At 33.9% G+C, this 6,434-nt stretch overlaps 2 non-coding genes across 2 annotated transcripts; one reads left to right on the top strand and one right to left on the bottom strand.

The window, feature by feature from the left end:
• Positions 1 to 915: 915 nt before the first annotated feature.
• Positions 916 to 988, top strand: Trnaf-gaa. Its single transcript has one exon. It is a non-coding gene; the product is annotated as a tRNA-Phe (tRNA).
• Positions 989 to 1,270: 282 nt separating this feature from the next.
• Positions 1,271 to 1,343, bottom strand: Trnaf-gaa. Its single transcript has one exon. It is a non-coding gene; the product is annotated as a tRNA-Phe (tRNA).
• Positions 1,344 to 6,434: the final 5,091 nt, after the last annotated feature.

The following is a 6,434-nucleotide window of genomic DNA, read 5'->3' as shown; positions in this document are numbered from 1 at the left end:
GGCAGTGTGCCGATTTTGCCCATCTTCGAACTTAACCTTCTTATGGAGCCAAGAAATACGTGTACCAAGTTTAATCATGATATCTCAATTTTTACTCAAGTTACAGCTTGCACGGACGGACGGACAGACGGACGGACGGACAGACAGACATCCGGATTTCAACTCTACTCGTCACCCTGATCATTTGGTATATACATATAACCCTATATCTGACTCTTTTAGTTTTAGGACTTACAAACCACTGTTAGCAACATTGTTGCGAGAGTATAAAAATTTGCATATTAATTTTGCTTTATGTATGAAAGTGCACGTATACATTTCGTTATGTACATACATATAAAAAGGAATTGTTTTCTTTTAAGCTACGATATTTAAAAAAACGGCCTTCATTTTTAATTAGTCTTCTCATATGCCTTTTGAAGAATATTCTTTTATTTCTTTATTCAAAGTTTATACACAAAATGTTTAATTAAAATAGCAGCTCAAGTAAACACAACCAACTTTCTGCAAATTTTCTTAAAATGCTTGACGATTTGACGAAATAATGGAAATACATATTTACTTATAAAGCAGTTATTTTATTTCATCAAGTTGTATTTGTTGTTTACATATTATATTGTAACGTTTTTCATGTACTTACTTGATTGTAAATATGAACACTGTAGAATTTAGCTACAAAGCTTACTTTTATGCATTACCAAGTATCGAAGAATTCTACATAGAATTTTCTTAGAAGTATTCTTCAAATAAAAATGTACACGGTGCACCATTATCCCGCTGGGAATAGATACATAAAGAGACCGTATACTCTCTCTAATTCGTTACAGTTCTCAAAATATATTATGTATTACTTCCATGGCAGCACTTTTGCGGGAATCAGTTATAAAACCAACATTTGACATAAGAAAGTTGTGTGCCGAAATAGCTCAGTTGGGAGAGCGTTAGACTGAAGATCTAAAGGTCCCCGGTTCAATCCCGGGTTTCGGCAAATAATAGCTTTATTAATAACTGTTTTTTAATTCACCATTAGATGCAATAAATTACAAAGCACTTTTCTTCAATTCACAATTAGCTCTAGCTCTATATATTGAATATTTTTATTAAAAAGTTACACTTTTTGTTATTTTATTATTTAAAATTTAATATCTCATTTGCCGAGAAAGCGAAAACATAACTTTATATTATAATTATGAATAGAAAAAAAATGCTTTGAATTTACTGCATATAATGGGAGAATTAAAAAAATCAGTTGTTATTAATAATTATTATTTGCCGAAACCCGGGATTGAACCGGGGACCTTTAGATCTTCAGTCTAACGCTCTCCCAACTGAGCTATTTCGGCAATTTAACACTTTAGTACAGAGATTATTTTTGTTAGGCGAGACTGAGCTAACTTTTTTAAAACACGTGTTTCCTATAAATTTTTGTGCAAGTGGATTGAAAAAAAATTCTGGAAAAATGTGGAAATGAAAATAATAAAAAACTTTCACTTATAGCCAACTTCAAACATTTAGCTAGTTCTTTGTTGCTTATAAGCAACTTCTATTTTTAACATCGTTTAAAAGTTCAAATACACAAACACCTCTTTAAAATACACATCTTATCGATTCCATTTGCGCGCTCTTAAGTTCCATTAAAATTTCACCTTTGGCCGTTTTTCTAATCCGGTTTACACTTTCCCCCAGTTTCAGCAGGGGTGCCTTTTTTAACACCCATTAAAATATCGCTATATGTATGTCATGTTACCGGTTCGCGCAATCACTATCGCTTCAGGCCCAGGTCAGTGCTTATATGCTGTATTCTTTTGGCTTTTGATTTCCCTCCAGCCATCTGTCCTTTGTTAATTGAGGGTAACGTATCTACTTTTTCCTCGTTATTATACCCTGAACAGGGTATATTAGGTTTATTTAATATATAAATGATCAGTATGTTGAGCTGAGTCGATTTGGCCATATCCGTCCGTCTGTGTGTCTGAATATATACGAATTAGTTCTTCAGTTTGTAAGATATCGTTTCGAAATTTTGTAAACGTCACTTTCTCTTCAAGAAGCTGTTCATTTGTCGGAATTGCCGATATGGGACCACTATAACATATATCTGTCATACAAACTGAACGATCGGAATGAAGTTCTTGTATGGAAAACTTTCACATTTGTCAATGTATTTTCACAAAACTTGGCACAGGTTATTTTCTAAGATAATATTGTAATATACGAAGAAATTGTTCAGATCGGGTTGACGTGGTATATTCACGAAATTTTATATGGAGAACTGCTTAAGGTAATAACATAACCTCAGAAAAAATTATTAAAATCGGAACACTACAGCTTATAGCTTCCATACAAACTGGACACATAGTTACTAAAAGAAATGCCGCCGTGAGGGGTATATTAGCTTCAGTGCAGCCGAAGTTAACGATTTTTCTTGTTTTTAACCTTCTTTGGTTCCTCTCCATGGGTGATTTTGTTATTTTTTGGAGGAGTTTGCCTTTTCGGCTATTTTTCTTCTTAGACGTTTTAGACGTTATTTTCGTTGTTGCGGGCATATTTACGATATTCCGTTTTGGTACTCCTCTAAGAATTTTATACTTCTTCGTTAAATTGCCTACGAGGTTCCTAAGGTTATTGTTGCTTGTTCGCTGAGGTGAACGCATCCTATCTATCAACTTCTTGATTTCTTCACCATGCTGTCATTTGGTCGCCGCGAGATTTTACCGCCTTCATGGTGGTGGCGACGATCTTGATCGCGTTGGTTTTTCGAAGCATCTTCATGGAAGATCTACTAAGTCGCGAAGACAGCTTAAATGGATATATTTCCATTATTGGTGTATTTTCTTTATAACCATAATATATATGTATTTTGTTTAACCATATCGCAGCTCCATTACAAAAATGCGTATATAAATATATGATTTGTGTTATTTTCAGTTTGGTTCTTTTACTAAAATATTCAAGGAATTGAGGTTTTTTTCTATAATTGTTTTGTTAAATTTTAAAAATCTAAGATGCCTCTCGAAATGTATTAAAATCATAATACGCGCTATAGAAAGGGGACACAACAAATAAAAATATATTTGCGAGGTATGGCATTATTGATTGAGTGTGGCTAAGCACATATGTAAATATAATACAACTGTATCGTCCTTAAAAAGAATGCCTCCACCCACTATTGACCTCATTAATCTCTCATCCCCTTGTCCTCAAGGAGAGAAGGTTCCGTCTGCTCAGGACACTGAGAAAACTACTACTGAACACGGTAAGCGGAAAACATCTCAAGATCCGCCTCCAAATACCTACAAGTCAGCTAATAAAACCTTAGTTGTTATACCGCGGAAAAAGGCAATTTTTGTCTCGAGATTCGTTGCTGATACCTCAGTCGATGATATAAAAAGTTACATCTGGTCGAAATTAAAAACGGCAGATACAGACGTCCGTAGATTTAATTTCAAGTATAACCGGGATATTTCGTCGTTTAAGATCGACGTATCCGCTGACAGTTTTCAATTAATACTTGACAACTCATTCTAGCCATCTGGGGTCTTTGTGCCCGAATTCGAGCACAAACGTGATAAGCCCCCTGTAGTTATCACTAAAATGCCACGAAATTTCGTGAATACAAAAAACTAACTAACAATAATTCGCGGACTATTTATTATCAAAATGTTCTTACTGATTTGTATTTAAACAGCATTCATTGTAACTTTAAAAATCATTGCTTTCACAGAGACTTGGCTAAAGCCTCACATGTTTGATAATGAAATATTCAACAGCGAATTCGAAATCTATAGATATGACCGGTTGAACAGAGAAGGAGGTGGTGTCTTGTTTGCTGTTCATTCTTCAATTCCATCTGAAGAAGTCGATGTTCCGCATGCAGTCTTCATAGGATTTAAATGCATTCGTATTTCCGCTAATAGTGGCCATATCTACTTAACTTTATCTTACATACCGCCTCACTCCGATATATCTGTTTATATGCAGCATGCTTCATTAATAAATAATGTTTTCTCAATACCAAGTAATGATTCCATGATTGCTTTGGGGGATTTCAATTTTCCGTGCGTATCATGGAAATCTATTGATGATCATTCCTATTAGTACTCGCTTATGTTTTAACGAGTTCTTAGRTAAAATGTCGGAGTTGGGTCTTAACCAAATTAATTTAATTTCGAACGAGTTTGGTAAGTTCTTAGATCTAGTCTATGTTGATAACGCTGCAATGTTCTCTGTTGTCCGATGTGATCCTTTGGTTCGACCAGAGGACTCGTATCATCCTGCTTTGGAAATTAACATCGAAAMCATAGCCAACTTTGCTCATAATAATACACAAGACCTTTGTTTTCGGTTCAATTTTGCGAACAACTTTAAGAAAATTAATTACGAACTTTCTTAAGTTACTTGGCCAGATTACAGTGGCAACATTGAATTTAGTGCTTCCCACTTTAATGAAACTATTTTAAACTTTTTTGAAAAATATGTTCCGAAGTGTATTCTCACTCATAAAATGAGTTCTAATTTATGGTTTTCGAAAGAATTATGTAAATTAAAAAATAGAAAATCTCATGCTTTTAAACTTAAAAAAACACTGGTTAAGTTGCTGGATTTCTAAATTGCGTCGACAATTTGCTGAACTTAACAAAATATGTTATAATAATTATATAAATAAAGTAAAAAATAATATTATACGTAATCCAAAATTGTTCTATGGTTTCGTCAACTCCAAACGCAGGATTTCCAGTTTTCCGTCCGCTATGAAATATAAGYCTAGTATGTCCAGTGACAATCACACCATTTCTAATATGTTCGCTGAATTCTTTAGGCCCAATTACTCTCCAAAATCTCCAAAAAATGGTCCGCATCAGCACAAGTTATGTCCGATTTCTGTCATTAATGCACCTACCATTTCCGAAGCAGACATCTTATATCAGTTAAATATATAAGAACAATCATACAATTACGGTCCAGTTATGATTCCCTCATGCTTTCTTAAGAAATGTGCCAAATATATATACCAACCCCTAACAAAACTATTTCAATTATCTCTTATGCAAGGCTTATTTCCATCCATGTGGAAAAAGTCATTTATAATTCCTTTACATAAGAGTTCTATTGAAAACTGTAGGGGAATAGCAACGTTGTCTGTAACACCTAAACTTTTTGAAGCCATTATAACATACGACATAACCTTCCGTTTCTCTCCACTAATTTCTTGTTCTCAGCACGGTTTCGTAAAGGGAAATCTACAATAACTAATTTGCTTTAATTTGTATCACATGTATCAACGGGATTAAGGGAAAATAAGAATACTGATGTTGTATACACAGATTTTAGTAAAGCTTTTGATAAAGTAAACCATTCAATTTTTTTGAATAAACTTGATCTTCTTGGTTTTCAACCAATATTTCTAAAATAGGTTGCTTCTTACCTTAGTAACAGAATTCAACAAGTCATATTTAACGATACTCTTTCCGACATAATCAATGTTCGTTTAGGCGTTCCTCAAGGTAGCCATCTTGGACCAATTCTGTTCTTGTTATTTATTAATGACATGTCATCTGTTGTTAAGTTTTCAAAAGTTTTATTGTATGCTGACGATGTAAAACTTTTTAAATCATTCACTTCAAATAGCGAAAGATGTCAGTTGCAAACAGACTTAAACAACCTAGTTTCGTGGTGTGTTAGAAATGACATGCCATTGAACCTTAAAAAATGTAAAACGATGTGCTTTTCACGTAGATCTGTAGACCCTACTTCATACGGAATACAAAACTTTAGGTTGGAGCAAATATGCAGTTTTGTTGACTTGGGAGTAACTATGGACCCCAAACTCAATTTTAATCTTCACACATCTTCCATGGTTTTTAAAGCTAAAGGCGCTCTTAGTTTTGTTAAACGTTGGTCTAAAGAATTTAKAGATCCGCTTACCAMAAAAATTCTTTTTASATCTTTGGTGAGGCCTATATTAGAGTATGCTTCCGTGGTATGGAACCCTTGTTATCAAGTTCATTCTGAGAAAACAGAGCCCGTTCAAAAACAATTTTTACTTTTTGCCTTAAATCATTTGCATTGGGATTCCAGTTTAAACTTCCCCCTTACACTAACCGTTTAATGCTTATAAATCTCCCTACAATCGCTAGTCGTAAGGAAATGCTTGATATAATATATCGTGTAAAACTCATCAATGGGTCAGTCTGTAGCCCATCTCTCTTGTCTGATATTAATTTTAACATTCCCGCTCGCTCTACCAGTCAGTTAAGGCCTTTACTTTTAAAAGTTTCTAGAACAAATTTCGAGTTAAACGAACCATTCCGATTTCAATTCTCATTCCAGCACATTTGATCTAACAGATTCACTCTTTACCATTAAACAAATTATTTTATCTACTCTTAACAAGTAACATTTAAAAATTATAAACTTTAATCTAATTCTTAGTT

This window comes from Bactrocera latifrons, unplaced genomic scaffold (genome assembly GCF_001853355.1).
Source record: "Bactrocera latifrons isolate USDA-ARS-PBARC rearing strain unplaced genomic scaffold, ASM185335v1 scaffold_222, whole genome shotgun sequence".
Taxonomy (NCBI): domain Eukaryota; kingdom Metazoa; phylum Arthropoda; class Insecta; order Diptera; family Tephritidae; genus Bactrocera; species Bactrocera latifrons.
Note: the sequence above shows the minus strand (reverse complement) of the source record. Positions and strands in the feature narration are given on the sequence as shown.